The sequence below is a fragment of the Chanos chanos genome, chromosome 11 (assembly GCF_902362185.1).
Source record: "Chanos chanos chromosome 11, fChaCha1.1, whole genome shotgun sequence".
NCBI lineage: Eukaryota > Metazoa > Chordata > Actinopteri > Gonorynchiformes > Chanidae > Chanos > Chanos chanos.
In genome coordinates this window covers 18,575,215-18,591,805 of record NC_044505.1, presented here as the reverse complement: position 1 = coordinate 18,591,805, position 16,591 = coordinate 18,575,215, and the positions used below count along the sequence as shown (strand labels likewise).

At 40.2% G+C, this 16,591-nt stretch overlaps 1 pseudogene; it reads left to right on the top strand.

Annotated features, from left to right (window-relative positions):
• Positions 1–13: 13 nt before the first annotated feature.
• Positions 14–189, top strand: LOC115824353 (uncharacterized; annotated as a pseudogene).
• Positions 190–16,591: the final 16,402 nt, after the last annotated feature.

Here is a 16,591-nt window from a genome sequence, read left to right as displayed (position 1 = left end):
CAGCTTGGGGGTTATCGCTTCTCGGCCTTTTGGCTAAGATCAAGTGTAGTATCTGTTCTTATCAGTTTAATATCTGATACGTTCTCTATCCGAGAACGCCATATTAAGCGCATTTTTAGAACAGGGAGTTGGTATGAGTGGTTATCGTAGTAGCATATGTTAACATACTGGGGTTTTTTTGTTCTTCTTCTTCTTCTTCTTCTTTTGATTGCTTTTTCAATGTCTGTGCCAGTGTTGATCTTGAAATAATTTGGCAAAGGGTCGTAAGTGTAATTTTTTCTGATGGTCCAGTATGATGATAGTATTGTTCATTTGCTTTTTCTGTGGCTTCAAGGCAATCTATGAAAAGCAAGATGACACTTAGCCACTTACATACGCCAGCAACTAGGAAAATATTTTTCCAAGTTTCAAGATTGTTTAGTACAGTATAATATAGCACATGACGATTCCATGTAAGGAAGATAAACTGACCTGGTTACATTAAAATACATAGTTGTAGTGGTTTACATGGATTTTTACGTCTCTGTATTTATATAAACATTCAGCTAATTAGCCTTGTAACTTGTTTTAAAGCATGCTAACAAGTTCACACAAATTCTACCCTGCATTTAATGACAGAACTGCATATTACAGAATAGTGTTTGGCAGTTGTTATAAAAAATTTCCCTAAAATTTATTGTTAATAAATTTAGATATCCGTTACTATTACTTTTATCTTATTCTTAATATAGTAGCTTGTCATGTCTCATTTCACTCAATCACCTCCGTACACAGGCAAAAGGAGTGAGAATGCTGTTTACATCTACTTTATGCCTTCTTTACATTATTATTAGCTGCAGTGCACCACACCGCTAGAGAACCCCTGTGAACCGTGAAATATATTTTAGCTGACCTTGCATGATTTCCTTTATTTTTGAGTTGAGGTTGAAGTTAGAAATTGTGCAACAGCACTGCAATCAGCATGAACATCCATATTAAAATCGTCTTTAGAGAACAAAGTATATAACAGAGCAGATAAAAGGGGAGGGGCAAAGGTGTCACTAAAACAATCCTAAAACATCGATAATTCTCAACAATATTTTGCAAAATTTTTTACTGTTCATTCATAAATGTAAACAGAGGTGGCAAAAGTAAAAGCATAAAAAAAGTTTTTTTCCTGCGTAAAAAAAAGTACTTTCAGTAGAGTTAAACTGACAACCGTTTTTGCAAAGTTTGAGTGACTATTTTACTCTTACTTAAGTGGGTTCCAGAGGAGATATTTTAACTCTACCTAGAGTAACTTTTTTTTCTCTCTACTCTACAGTGCCAAGGACATCACTTTTTTTAGAACCTTTGTTCTGGTAAACCCCTTATGAGCAACAGAAAGTCAAAGCCAACAGGCACCTGAATAGTGTCTTTCCCAGTGCCACCTCTATGCTTAACCAGCATCCTCCTGCCAAAACACTCCATTCCAGCTGAGAAACACTGAACTATTACAATTATTAATGTGTTTCATGCATTCAGGACCAGAACCGGAATGCCCTACTGCTCATTTTCACATAGCTGCACTTAACTTCTTCACGCTCTTGCACTATTGAACTGGAGTGTCATTGGGTATACTGATTTCATAACTGCACTTGTCTCACTGTATTCTTGCACATTGAAATGTACATACTATAGATTGTTTTGTGTACAGGTCTGTGTGTAGTTAATGTTGTTCATACTGTGAATTATTTTAGGTGTTTGCCCCTTTGTGATGTCTGGCATATTACTGTATATACTGCAAATGGTGTAATGTGAATTGTATTTTGGTGTTTGCCTGTACTTTGCATATTTTTCCATTCTGTAGCTTATGTCTGTACCTGTGCATTTGTTACCCTGTGTTAAGCAGTTTCATGAAATGCCAAGACAAATCCCTGTATCTGACAAGTACTGACAAATAGATCTGATTCTGATTCTAAATAAGTTCAATTCACTGGCATAGGCACTGTACATTGTAGATGGTCTCTTTGTACTTGGGCTGCATTCAGAAAGTGCTCTCCAGATAAACTACATGAACTGAAAAGACTGAATATTTTTCTAAATATATTGAATAATACGTAAAACATCAAAACTTTAATTGGCTCTGTGTTTTCCTGAGTTACAACGTGTAACTCCAGCACTTTTTGAACATTTTGTTTTTGAGAGATTGAAGAGTGAAATACGAACGTCAGGTGAATGTTTAGAATAGCGTAAAACCAGTAGGTGATTTGTTATTTTTTAACAGGGAGGATGGCCCAATGGTCACTGACACTACTCTATAGAGTACATAGGGGGATGGCGGGTTAACAACGGGGATGCATTTTGGTCATTTTGCTAACAAGGGGGATGGCATGCCCCCTTATCTCCCAACAAAACGCCTACTGCCTAAAACTAATCCTACTGCAGTCTAAAGGTCTATACATGTAATTAGCAATTACTCACTCACTTTGAAAAAAAAGGTGGACCAACAAGTCCAAGGCCTTTCATTCAAGAAGGAATTGCATCTAAAATGTACCTTCCTAAAAAATAATAGAATCAGTGAATTTAACCTCTGCATTTAACCCATCCTTACACACGAGTAGTGGGCACACACACCAGGCACAGGGGCAATGAACTCCCCAGGCACAGCTGCACCCAGGGAGTAGTTGGGGGTTAAGTGCCTTGCTCAAGCATTTCTCAACCAGGAGTGTTTTCCTGCCAGTTTTTGGAATCAAACCAGTGACCCTTCAGTCATAAGCCTGATTCTCTAACCTCTAGGCCATGGGCTGCCCCAAATGAGGTTTTATGATTGTCAGGTTGTTAAACAATATAAAAAGTACAAATTTTTGCCTCATCATCTCTGAAATAGTGGTTATATCTCATTTCCACTAAAGGATGACAGTGTTTAGTTGTAAAATAAGTAGGCCTACGTCAGATAATTGTACAGCTATGTGTTGATCATACTTTAAAAATACTTTGTCAGCAACTCTTGCTGAAACTCTGTACAGGAAAACACTGTAGTTAAAGAAATTACAGATGGTTACTGTAGAACTGTAATTTATTTATTCTCTACAAATTACTGTTAAATATTGTAATACTCTATTTTTTTTTTTTTTTTGGCAAAGTTGATTATTTTGAAGTCTTACAGGAATATAATGTATTTTTTTGGTCACAGTGCGTCATTGTAATTTCACAATTCTTTATTGGCAGCTGCTTAGCCAGTAATTTGCGGCAAATCACATTTTATCTATTTATTTATTTATTCATCGCGGGAAGATCCAGTAAAGTTGGCACTGGGTTTGCACTGGAAGTATTGAGATTTAACAGAGAGATAAGACTTGTTTGAGGTAGCCTTGAAAAACTTTACAACTTTTTGGTCGTCTGTTTTTAGGATTTTTAAGAGTCAATCAAAAAAAAAAAATGCATGTAAGACCTGTGTTAGCAGACGCTCGATTGATTTGCTTTGCTAATGTCAGAGTTTACAGACCTTGACGTAAAAGCAGGCAGGCTCTGATATTCTGTGGACAACATTTATGTTTTATATTAATATTACTCGCCAAGAAATATGTTCAGTCCCATTTAATTAGAAATGACAATGCGATCACACGAATTTAAACTGTAATGCAATACACTTTGTTACAGAGAAACGGAACAGGATTACAGCAACAGGTTACGATGAAACGCTGGATACAGGTTAGTACTTGCACTTATGAAAGTTCGCACAGGTGGTTCAACTTCGATTTGTCGCTTTTGTGCATTTAAGGCTAAGCTGTTCCGGTGATGGAGTTAATAGGATGATTACGTATAACTGGTCAAAGTTTATTAGCTACTATCTAAGTCTGGTTTTCGAAAGAACCAGTGTCTATCCAGCCCCTGACTTCACCGTAGTGATCTAACTGAATAATTAACTTTGACTGTTAATGTACCGGTGTACTTGTCCTGAGATGCTATGCGTAATGCGGTCATTGGCAAACGTGAATCACACTTCATTATTCAACGCCCCCTCTCCCCCTCCCCATTGAAACATGGTACCTCAGCTCTGATGTCATGCATGCAAACAAGAGGAGTGTGCTGCGTGCGGGAGTGGTTTAGCGCTACCCAGAGATGATCATGGTACAACAAATTTCTATTGTTTTGAAGTACCACGGGGCATTTAAGTAAGAATTCTCATTCCGAGTACACAGGAACTGTGGGGATAGCATCTCTCAAAGAAGGGTAAAGTGGAATTCACGCACTCTTAGGTGAGGGGGTTCTAACGTACCCCATATGTTGTTTACAACCGATAGCCTGTTAGCTAGCTAATTGTTTCTATTATGTGGTATGTAGCCACTGCAGGTCACTTTTTAGCCTCGTCGAAAACTTTCTCGACAAGGTAGCAAAACATTTCCCAGCTATTTGAACCATTGTAAAATCCTGTCACTCTGCCTCATGGCTGTCCGTATTAATCACCTGCGGTGTTGTCATTTTAGCGTCTCATATTCGTGTCGCTATGATTAAGCCAGTGTATGCCCATGTGCCAGAGATTTGGCCGGGAGGAACACAGAAAGCGTTGTGCTTTCTCAAACTTAGTGCTGAGTTACAAGTACTGAAAATCAATAGTCAGCGTCTCGCGTTTCAATGTTTCTTCACAATTTCGTGGAAAATATCATCCGAGTTAAATTCCTGAACAGCCTTTCCCTCGATACGGTGCGAGGAGTAGACTAGACAACAAGACACATTGTCATTGGTGCGTAATATCCGGCACTCCTGTTGAGCTATACAGTGCGGAAAGTTTAGCTTCTGTGTTTATCTACAAAAGTCATTCATTCGTACATTTAAACGTGTAGTTGACAGCTTTACCTAATTTACAAAGCACGTTGTATAACGCTAGCACGACTGTTTGAATAGAAAATAACATGTTTTGTGCAACATTGGAGACGAATACATGGTAAGGAAAACATTGTAGAAGCATGAAGGATAATTTACTGAGTATCAGTGTTGTGTGCAGCTTTGCGCTTGTGTGGGCAATTTTTTAGTGTTCATGCCAAGTTCACAAAAAACAATTCACAGTAACATAACAATTCAGTTTAATAGGCCTACTGTGTGTGGAAATTATTTCTTGGGCTCACAATGTGTAGCAAAGGCTATTTCATCAGAGGCCTCAAAAGAGGTTTAAAGCGGAGAAAATGTGTGTGTGAAGGAATTTGTCTTTGACTCCAATAATGTATCTGTAACTGAAGAGGACTGGTCAGTACAACTTTTTCTTTCATATTTCTTTAAAATGTCAGCACTTCAGAACATCACACATGGGTGTTTTTTTGTTGTTGTTGTTGTTTTGTTTAAGGTTTGGAGTTTGTTTTACATTTTAGAGTATGTTTTCTCCCTCTCAGGCCTCACATGTGGAATATTCTCAGATGCACAATCACTCTCCAGCAGATAAACGGATGATTAGTAAGGAGTCTGGTACTAGAGGGTTCCTTTGTTCCATTTGTCCCAGAAGTTGGTTGTAACAGGACAATTCTGTCATTTCCACTGAGGAGACCATCAGTCTAGTTGCCTCTTCTATTTTGGACATCTCCAACCGGAATACCTGACCACTCCTACTGACATACCTTCTCAGAAAAAACTTGGTTCATTTGGAAGCAGTGGATCAAATGGAAGAGAACCAACGGAGAGACAAGACTCAGTAGGACAGGCTGTGGGGAAAAGACATGCAACGAGAAGGCAACGGGCCACGTGATTCAGATTATGTGCAAAAAGAGGAGAAAGTGTTGTTCCAGGTGTTGGAGAAAGCAGCAGTGTAAGAAAGGATACAGAAGGAGGACAGGCAGCAGTACCTGTGAAGGGGAGAGAAGCTGCCACTGGAAGAGCCAGCAGAGCTTGGCCTTGACACATAAGAAATTAGTGTATTTGAAGAATTTAAGACAAAACACAAGTCTACAGACTCACTAATAAGCATAAAGATGGCAACTGACTCTAAAGATGATTTGTATCTAACAGATCAAAGTGTGAAAATGGAGGTGGATCAAACTGAAGAGCCCATATCAAATATAGGTGAACCCAGACATATGGGAGAATTATTTCTGTAGCTTGTCATTACATCTCATGTAAACAAAGTCTCTTTTTTTCAGAAACATTATTTGTAACACCGTTTTGTTGTGCTGTGATTTCACATGTTGAATGGCTTGTTGTTAATGTTTTTATTTTTCTGCAGCTAAAGAGACTCACAAGCTGGAGAATGCGGTTTCGGGGCCTTCATTAGAAGAGGTGTCAGTCAGTGCAACAAATTTCATCTCAAATATTTTACTAAAATGTTCTCAAATATTCAACCATAGAGCCAGGGGAACATCTGAGATTGCATCTGTTTGATTTTAAAACCCGATCGTTCCTCCTCCTGTGTTCCTCCCATAGCAGATACAGCCTGTACCATCGCAGACCTCCTCAGCTTCATTTCCAGTGTCCTTCCTCACTGTGAAAGTCAAGGATGAACCTGCGGATGAGGAGTTGGAGCAGCCGATGGCTCCCCAGGCCTTAGCAAGTAGTTTACAGGTTAAACCAGAAACCCCTGAAGTGAGTCATCTTCTGATTAGTTACCTGTGCTTGCAAATAAAGAGTTTAGGGAAAGTTGAGAATCCTCTGTAATTGGTGTTGTATTAAATGTAATGAGCAACATGCCTCTTTTTTTTTTTTTATCTCTGTGCCACACTTCTATGCCATTTGTTCTGAAAAGTATTTTTTGAAATATAATGCAACTTTAATATTATCACCGATGTTTATGCTGATGCTTTCAGGAGTGTGGAGAGCAACAAAAAGCCTTAGATGAATTGAAGATCAGTGCGGTGTTCTCTGTGGAGCCATGGAGTTCTGCACCAGTAGGTAAAACTTCATTAGGAAGGAGATGCTGTTGCTGCCATTCACTCCTCACTCCTTTTTTGTCAATGAATTTAGGATGAGGAGTCTTTTTTTAGCCATTAAGAAATTGGACCATACCTAGCCAATACTGGTCTCTCATGCCATGTACTTGTTGTTTCATGTTTTTACTCAATGCTTGCCTTCACAGGACTCACCCCTGCACAGCCAGCAATAGTCCCTGCCCCAAAGACAGTTTCTCCTCCTTATGCCCCTGTGTCTTCTTTGGCATCTGCCAGTTCTCTGTGTTTGCTGTGCTCAGGCTGTAGAAAAGTCCTTCTGAAGGGCCAGACCGTCTACCAGTACAAAGGCACCAGCCAACTCTATTGCTCTGCTCCTTGCCTCACCCGATCCGCCACTGTTTTGAAGGCAGTCATCAAGAAGACTTGTCACTATTGTCTCAAGTGAGTCTTTCCAGATTCAGAGTGAAAGATCTTAGCAGACACCCTGAAGCATTTTTTTTTATAAAATGGCACCTTGTTGCTTGGTCATAGAATGAAAGTGAAACAGTGAATAATTAGAACAATGTGTAGTGTTTCTTTCTGACACATTTGTGAATCTTATCTGTCTCCTTTGTCTTCCTCTTAGTGAGATTGTGAACACTAAGGAAGTCGTTATTGCCCCAGTGGACTCAGCAGGGGCAGTGCAGGACTTCTGCAATCAGAAATGCCTCAGTGCTTTTATTTGCGAGAGAGACCGTATCAACTCTGATCACGCGAGTTCCAAGTGCAGCGTATGTCAGAAATTCTGCATAGTAAGTGCTGGTTCCTTTGGCATAAAAACAGTTTTTCAGGCCATCTCCCTCACATCATTAAGCACCATCATAATTTCAGACCATCCTGTAAGATGTAACTCAGATTTACTGATTGGATGCTTGTCCATGTGAATGTGTTTCTTCAAAACATAGCTGGACTTCTTGACGATCTTTTTTTAACTCTTCTTATTTCTCTCAGACCCATCATGAAGTGACTTACATGGGCGTCATTCACAAACTCTGTGGTGACCCGTGCTTTACCCAGTTCTGCTTGTCCAACAAGCTGTCCATGAACTGCTGCGTCAACTGTGGACTCTATTGCCACCTTGGACAGGGCAAGTCCCACACCTTGAAGATAGATGGCACTGCTAAGAAACTGTGTAGCCAGAGCTGTGTTTCCATCCACAAAAAGGTTGAAGGGCCTGTATAACTTCTCATGAAATGCATCATATCTGAGTCTTACTCACTCATTATGTAAGCCGCTTATCCTAATTCCGGGTTGCGGGTGGCGGGGTGGGGGGGGCTGAAGCCTATCCCAGCATTAATTGGGCGAAAGGCAGGGAAACACCCTGGATAGGTCGCCAGTCCATCACAGATCATATTTGACTGAATGTTATTACTTTATCCATGAGTATGAAGTTTGAGATGGTGGGAAATTGACATAAGGGGCAGAGAAAGTCATGGTGTCCTTAAAATGCACCCACTTATCTCAGTCCACTTTCATTTCTCCTTCGTAATGTGGGTTCAGAAGAGTCCGAAGCTGGTTCCCTGCACATCATGCCATCTCCTGGGCCCTGAGATTGACATGGTGGAAAGCACCAACTCTGAGGGGACCCAGGAGTTGTTCTACTCTACAGCCTGCCTCACTGCACATCAAGTCCAGACCCTCAGATCTTTTGGTACCTCAAACATATTGGCTTACACATGCACGCAGTGATTGTCTATTATGTTTGTTAGTCGTCTGTGAATCTACATACAACTCTATAATCTTTATCTTAACCTTTGCTTGGCACTGTGAAGAGATAGAGAATATCAGGCATGTTTTTGCTGACTTGTTTTACAATTTTACAATTTTGTTATTTGGCAGACGCTTTTAGCCAAAGCAACTTACAATCAGTGCATCAGTCGGATTTCTAATACCTCCTGAGCAGAGATCACAGAGATTTTGGCATAGGGTGTTCGCCATAGTACATCTAGAGAACAATGTGAGGAGTTTTAAAAGAAAAATGTAATGTAGCTAATACTACATTGAAAACAGAATGTTTGTAAAAAAAAAAAAAAAAAAAAAAATCTTTGAATAAAAGATGTGTTCTGTTTATTGACTTACTAAATTGATGGCACTGATTCATTGGTTCTTTCACCAAGGTACTGCACAGGAATACAACAGCTGCAGTGTGTCTGGTGTGCCGCAGTCCAGCTTCATCATTCCCAATGGGTCCGTCCATAACTTCTGCTCAGTCACCTGTGTTGTTGCCTGTAAGGTAGGAATCATGGGAATGTCAGTGGCCTACACTGTATGTGGGACGGCCTGACTGAAGTAACAGTTTGCAGAGACGGTTGCTTAGATCATGAGTTGATTAATGTGGTGTGGTACTCCAGAGATGTGATTTAATGGACAGCTGATTCATAAAGAGAACTGAGGCCTCTTAAATATTCCAGTTCCAGAGGTATTTGCAATATCGTTAAATGTTTTCTTTTTCTATCAAATTATTTTTCTTTATGCACTGAAAGTCAGCAGCTTTTTTGTTTAAAAGCAAACTTGCTTTGTGTTTATTTGTAGGAGGCTTTCAACAAGTCAAACATATCAAACCAGGTAAACACGGCAAAAGTCGTGGAAAAATGGACCATTGAAGAGGTACAAGCCTTACTTGATATCTATTCAGAAGGTGAGATTCAGAAGGAATTTGAATCGGCGTTTCGGAACGACAAGGTGTATCAGAAGATTTCATCACGTTTAAACGAACTGGGCATACAGCGTACTGCAAAGCAGTGCCGAGAAAAAATGAACCAAATGAAACGGGATTACAAAAAAATTAAAGACCGTAGTAACGGAAGTGGCCCAGAAAGACGAACCAATAAATGGTTTAACACCCTGGACACGATTTTTGGCCGCTGTCCTGCAAGCTCGGGTGCCACAAGCATAAAGGATTCTGCCGCGGTGTTGTTGGAGGGCATGACGGATGACACCAGGACCAACAGTCAGGATGACGATGTGTCATCTGCAGAAGGTAAGTTAGTGGTTTTGTACTTTTTTAAATAGTAGTGTAACATCAAATAACTACATAACTAACTAGTGGGCTAGCGTGCTAGTTATTTATGAGCCAACGCTAAAACCTTGGCAACCTGACGTACTGTAGCTCTTCACAAAGGCTGAAAATCACAGCAGTTGAGTGCAGATGCACTTCATGTTTAATCTGTGCTAATGTAATCTGTGCCTTGTCAGATGATCAGCCGTCTGTGCTCATCCTGCCTAGGCAGCCCAGCTGTACTGATTCCTCAGTGTCCTCCTGCAGTCCTTCTTCTCCCTCACCTCCACAAGCTCTTTATCACGTCAGAGGTAAGATAAGATATGGATTTTTTATTTGCCTTTTGGCTTGTTGGATATGTTGGCTTCACAAACGCTGAGTGTAAGACAATAAATAGCACAAAAATGAAAGAAAACTGTCTGAACACCATGATTTTATAATGAAGAATGCACAGAACAGCATTAAAAGAAGCCATTTCCAAGCAGAGTAGATGGTATAATGTCCTGCAAGAAGCAAAGACGTCTGACTGTTATAAGGGAATGTATGGTGATGTGTAGGTATATGTATTTTATGTGTTTGTTGTGCCAGGGAGGAGGAAAAGGGATTCTGGGGATTTCCTAGAGGCAATGAGGGAGATGGAGCAGACCAACGTGGAGATCTTGAGGCAGGTACATGAGCAGCAGGGACGCTACTTACAGCTGCTCCTGGAGCAACGCGTTCAACGGGCCAAAGCACGAGCCAGAGAGTTAGCTCTCAGGCAGGAGGAAGCCACGGACACAAGGCGTCAGCAGAATGCCTTTCAGCAAGGTTTTCTGGCCGTTCTTGGCCGGTTTGTCCGGGTCCTAGACAAAAGAGATGGCCAAAGACTCTGACAGCTGGATTTGAAAAAGAAAGAAAGACGTGTTTCATGACTGGCTTCGTACTGGATCTTGTCATGATCTGTTTATATATTGTTGGGAGATATTGGAGGTGCCAAAAATAAATTGAGTTATTTTCAGAACAGTTTATTTTGCACGGTTCGTTCTTTTGTGGCACACATTTCACAGAGAAGTCCACAAAATTCTGTCTCGTGTTTGGTATAGTGTATTTCATACAGCATTTTCTATACACTTGGAAGTTACAGTACAAAGACATTTAATAGCATATTGATATTATATTATTACCGATCATTCTACTTTTGCTCAGGTAAAGGACTTCTGTACTTCTTCCACCACTAGTGAAGTCATGGTCGAAAAGCAATGCATGAAAAACAAGCAAATACAGCATAAAACAGTCATGAGTTTATTAATAAAAGAACCAGCAGTGGTGTGTCTCTTTCACTTTCAAAACCTGGTATGACCTGCAATATGATGGAGTATCAGTCCTTGCATTTGAAATATTCAGTGTAGTGTTCCTCAGGTGCCAGAATGGGGACGTGTGGTCAATCAGTGTCACCAACACACTGCTAATTCCTTTCTCCATTCAAAGTACATGGACATGTCCTTACACCTCTCAGGGTTTGGAATTTGAAGCATTTCTGGCTTTAGTATATTTTTGACAGAAGAGCAGAATTCTTGGATACAGTGACACGTGGTTATGATGCTGACGCCAAGCACTCCAAGATGTGAATCGTTCCTGTACACAGAGTCCCCTGCGACTTCCCATAGTGCTGTGGCTGCCCTTTTTCACATGCAGATTGTATCTGTTATTCCATCTCAGGCTGGATCTGATAGCAGAGCTACAAAAACGCATCTGGTGACATTCTAAAATTTTGTATCCACTGATTGTTTGTTAAACTTGGAGCTACTGTTTCCTGTTCATTAGCTCTAACAGAGTGTGAAACGCATTGTGCACAATGATACTGAAGCATCTAAAATGTAATATACTTCATAGCAGTACAGTGCATATGTATTATTAGTGCTGTTTTTGTCAGTGCTGATTTCAAACAAGGTTGTAATTCACATGGCCTTTACTGTGTTTTTATGTCATATATATATACAGGTAATAAAAAACCTTAAATAATTTATATGACCCAGCTGGTATCATTTTCTCCTATCACTTGCTGTGTGGTTTTTCCTTGGCAAAGTTTGTTGTGACAGAGGGCTTACCACAGAGGGCTCTCCCATCCTGAAAGGGGGCAGCGTAGTTGAGATCACAAGTCACTTACTGGGAAGTTTTGAGGGTTTTTTTAGCTCCTACTTCAGGGTAGGTACTTTCGCAGTACAATACGAACCTTGGGTGACACTGGTGTATGGTGATTGGTCCAGACATAGGAATACAGTGATTGCAACCACCATTTTTTAAAATTCGTGCAAAATATAAAGTCTTAGAACGTTTTAAATTTAGTTTTTGATATTCACGTCTTAAAATGTCTGGAATTGTAAGAGGGGAGGCGTGTTCAGTTTTTATGTTTTATTTTACTGGTATTTTATATCCCACAACAATGACCATTTCTGCGATGTCCAATACCTATTTGTTTGTACGTTAAAGAGGTAGCATACACTCTGCTTCAGTAGGTGCTTGTGTGTCCACTTGTGAGGCTGTGATACGCATTTTAACCTATAAGAAGAAGGCGTTTATCCAGCTTATGGTTTGAGAGCTGCAGCGAGGGAAAAGGAAAAAAAAAAAAATACGACGCTGCGAGCAACCGCCAGGCACAAGCACTATGCTAGCACCCGAAAAGTACGATGCCCATTGAGTTCTTCACTGCTACTGCGGTGGTAAATGCAGGGGGAACTTTTTTTTCCATTGGACTGGATCTATCGCCCATACAGTTTTATTTTCGTTGGTGAGAAGGCAGTTATGTTATCTAATGTGCACTGAATATTTCTGTCATACAAATTCAATAAATGTCAATAACTGTGTATACTGTAGTCTAGTTTGTCAATTTCTTTTGCCACAGTAATGGTATTATTTTTTCTTTTAAAAGTATTTAAAAGGTCTTAAAAGTCATTAAATTTGTACTTAAAGATGTGCAGCTACCCTGGTTAGCCGTGTAAACAACAGCTCTTAGTGTGATGTATGGGGCAACAGAGCTAATCAAGAATCAAGAAAGTTCTTACACAACTTTGCCTCTTTTTACTACACATGAGTAGCAGTTGCCCAGAGTATCAAAGCAGGGCATTGCTGTGGATTAGTTGCACTTCAAGTTTCAAGTTTTATTGTCATTTACTAGATAACAATGTGGACATTATTATCAGCAATGAAATTCACCAATGGTTCTTATTTCAGCTAGAATTCCAGCAACACTATAACTTATCTGTAATTAAGGACACTGGGTACCTGTCTGCTGCTCCAGGAAAAATACCATAGGAAAGGAAGCGCATCCTCAGGATGTGGTGACAAGTCCTGTTTCTGCCAGGTTTCCGACCAGGTACCTTTTACATGTGAGACATGAGAACTACTATACCCCAAACCCTCCCACGGCCAAGCAATTGTGGTGAAGTCTGATTTCAGAAATTATCTTTCCACCTCACACTGCAAAGTAAGTATATAGTATAGTAGTTAGTGTAAGTATGCCACAAAAAAAACATCAAATTTAGTATCATTTAGATTCCAGTTGTGGATCAAAACATCAAATACAGCATCATCTAGCTCTGTGATTGGTTTAAGGAAGGACAAGGTGAGTCTTTTGAAACACTTCAGGACTATGGATGTCAGGGCAGCAGGTCTGTGGAGTGGAACACAACATTTAGAGATGGACTGACTGAAAGTGCATGAGAACACTGGTGAGAGCTGGGTGGCGCGGTGCCTCAACAGGGCTGGGGAGACACCATTACCCCTTTTCCACTGACGCGGTGCCGGTGCCGGTGCCGGTGCCTAATCGAGCACCAGGGCCGCACTTTTCCACTGAAAAAATACTGGTGCCGGTGCCAAAAAGCTGGCACCAGCACATCACCACAGAATTGCTTGTCCTAAAAGTTAGAACTGCTGACATCAGTGGTTATGCAAATAAAAACCACGCGAGAACCAATCAGTTCAGCATTTGATGTGCTTGATACGTGACGTTCTCTAGAGAGGCAGGAGTAACAAAAAAGTCTGACCAAGATAGCGGTAGGCTAAATGCTATATGTAGCATGAAGATATGTACAATAAATGATTAAAAGATGTATGGGCAACCATTTGGGTCTACATCAACACAGGCTGTTGTTTACATGTGGTGCAAATAGATCACCGTAGAGCCTCATTAGAACAGGCATTTAACAGCTAATTCCAGAGCTAATGGCTCTGGGTTGTATTCCTGAGGTGGTATGGGGGGTAGGCTGATGGTCTTGAAGTGATGGTGGTGGCCCAGACAATGGGCCATCAGTGTGTGTGTGATAGGGAACCTCTGGAACCTGGTGTAAAAGGTTTTGAGTTCGTCAGCAAGTCTAGGGCATGGGGTGATTGCAGGACTTTTCTTATTGTAATTTGTGATTGTCCTGAGTGTGCTCCAGACAGCAGCAGAGTTGTTGGTGCTTGAATCATGCTCTAGCCTGGCTTTGTACTCCTCTTTGGCAGATTTGATAGCCTTCTTGAGGTTTTGTCTAGCCAGCCTGAACATATCCATATCACCCTCCCTGCATGCCTGATTTTTGGGATGCCTGAGTTCTCTAAGCTGTGTGGTGAACCAGGGTTTGTGGTTATTGTACCTTATGATGGTTTTGGTTGGGAGACAGATCTGCTCACAGAAGTAGATATATGAACATACAATGTCAGCAAATGAGTTGCTGTTGTCCTCATGGCCTCTCAGAGACTCCCAGTCAGTGGACTCCATCCATTACTGAAGTGTTATGTGATTTCTGAACACTTTATCTACTTTTTTTTTTAGTGTAAATAGTGGGGTTTTTTCACTTTAGGTTTTTTTCTACATTACATCAACAGATTTTTCCTACTTTTAAGTTTGTAAAAGAATAATTATTTACTCAAAAAAGCAGTATTAGATCTGTATGTTGCTTGTTGTTTCTCATAGAAGGTATTTTCAAACAGATTCACCATGGTCCCCTTTATGTAATTTTGTTACAGTTTTGTTGCAACTGCTAAATATGATAAATTAATATCGGTCCAAAATACTGGCCAAATATCAGTTATCGGCCATCCTAAGCAATTAAATATCAATATTGGTATCGGCCCTGAAAAATGCATATCAGCCTGTAATTAGTACCTGGGTCAGGTTGGTTCTGTTGGGCCCCTCTCAGCACTTTGCCGCCCACTACCATCTATGACTGTGCAATATTCTCCTGCTAGATGAACTGTCTGTCTCCAGTAGTCCCGGATGCTTAGACATTCTGCAGAGAGGAGCAATTTCCGAAATTGTACTGGTCACCCCAACGGGACAACCTGAGTCTTAAAAAAGTTACATATAGAGCTATATCCAATTTTTTTTTCTATTTTATTCAAACTTTTTCTTTTAAACTAAAATGTGGCGATAATAACACCCACAGTTCGGTGAAGGAGTGGTTTTCTTCAGAGGAGAAGCTGTGATGGCAATCATTTGGTAGAGAGGACTAAGCAAAGGGCTCATTTATTCTGTTGAAAAAGTACAAGTTTATACGTTGGTTCAAAACTTGTCCACAGTTGTTATTTAAAATAACATTTGAAGGTGAATTTTAATGTTTAAGAATCTATCTTTTTTTTTTTTCAACAATAGCAGTGTAAACATACTTTGTTTTATAGGTGGAACAAATCTTTATTTTGGTGTATAATTTACTTTATACATGAACATACTGGGGGGAAAAAAGAAAGAAAAAAAAGAAAAGGTTTCATAAAATAAATCCTAATTGTAAGATATTATAAGAGCGGGATACGTTCCAATCCAAGAATCTTTGTTGGATTGAGGTAGTAAACGGCCACCAAACCCTGAATAAATGATCCATTCCACTAAGTCAGTCTGGTCTGTTCATCTCTGCTGGATACTGCCACTATAATGTATTTTTCGTCAGCATTACTGTAATATTACTGTAATTTCACAACTCTTTATTAGCAGCCAGTAATTTGCTGTAAATCGTATTTATTTTATTTTTTCAGTGTGGAGTCATTGGAAGAACCAATGAAATCGACCATATCCGATAGTTAACTTTGGTTGTTGATATACGAGTGCACTTAACCTGTACTGAGACGCTATGCATAATGCGACCAATGGCAAACACGAATCACAGAGGTTTAAAGAGGAGTAAATGTAAAACGCGAATTACACGTCATTATTTATCACCTCCCCCTCCCCGTTAAGACATAGCACCTCAGCTCTCGTGTCATGCTTGCAAACAAGTGGAGTTTGTTGAGTGCGGGAGTGGTTTCTCGCTACCCAGAGCTGGTCACGTTTGTTCAACAAATTTCTATTGTTTTGAAGTACCACGGGGTATTTAATGAGGAATTCTCATTCCGAGTACACAGGAACCCTGGGGAGAGAGTAACTCTCAAAGAAGCATACCGTGGAATTCACGCACTCAGATGGTGAGGAGGTTCTCATATAACCTATATGGTGTGCACAACCGATAGCCTGCTAGCTAGCTAATTGAATTTGGTATGTAGCCACTGCAGGTCACTTTTTAGCCTCGTCGAAAACTTTCTGGAGAAGGTAGCAAAACATTTCCAGCTATTCGAACCATTGTAAAATCCTGTCACTCTGCCTCATGGTTGTCCTTACGAATTACCTGCAGTGTTGTGATTTTAGCGTCTCATATTCATCTCACTGTGACTTTAGCCAATGTGTGCCCCTGTGTCAGGGATTTGGCTGGAGTGAAAACACACAGCGTTGTACTTTCTC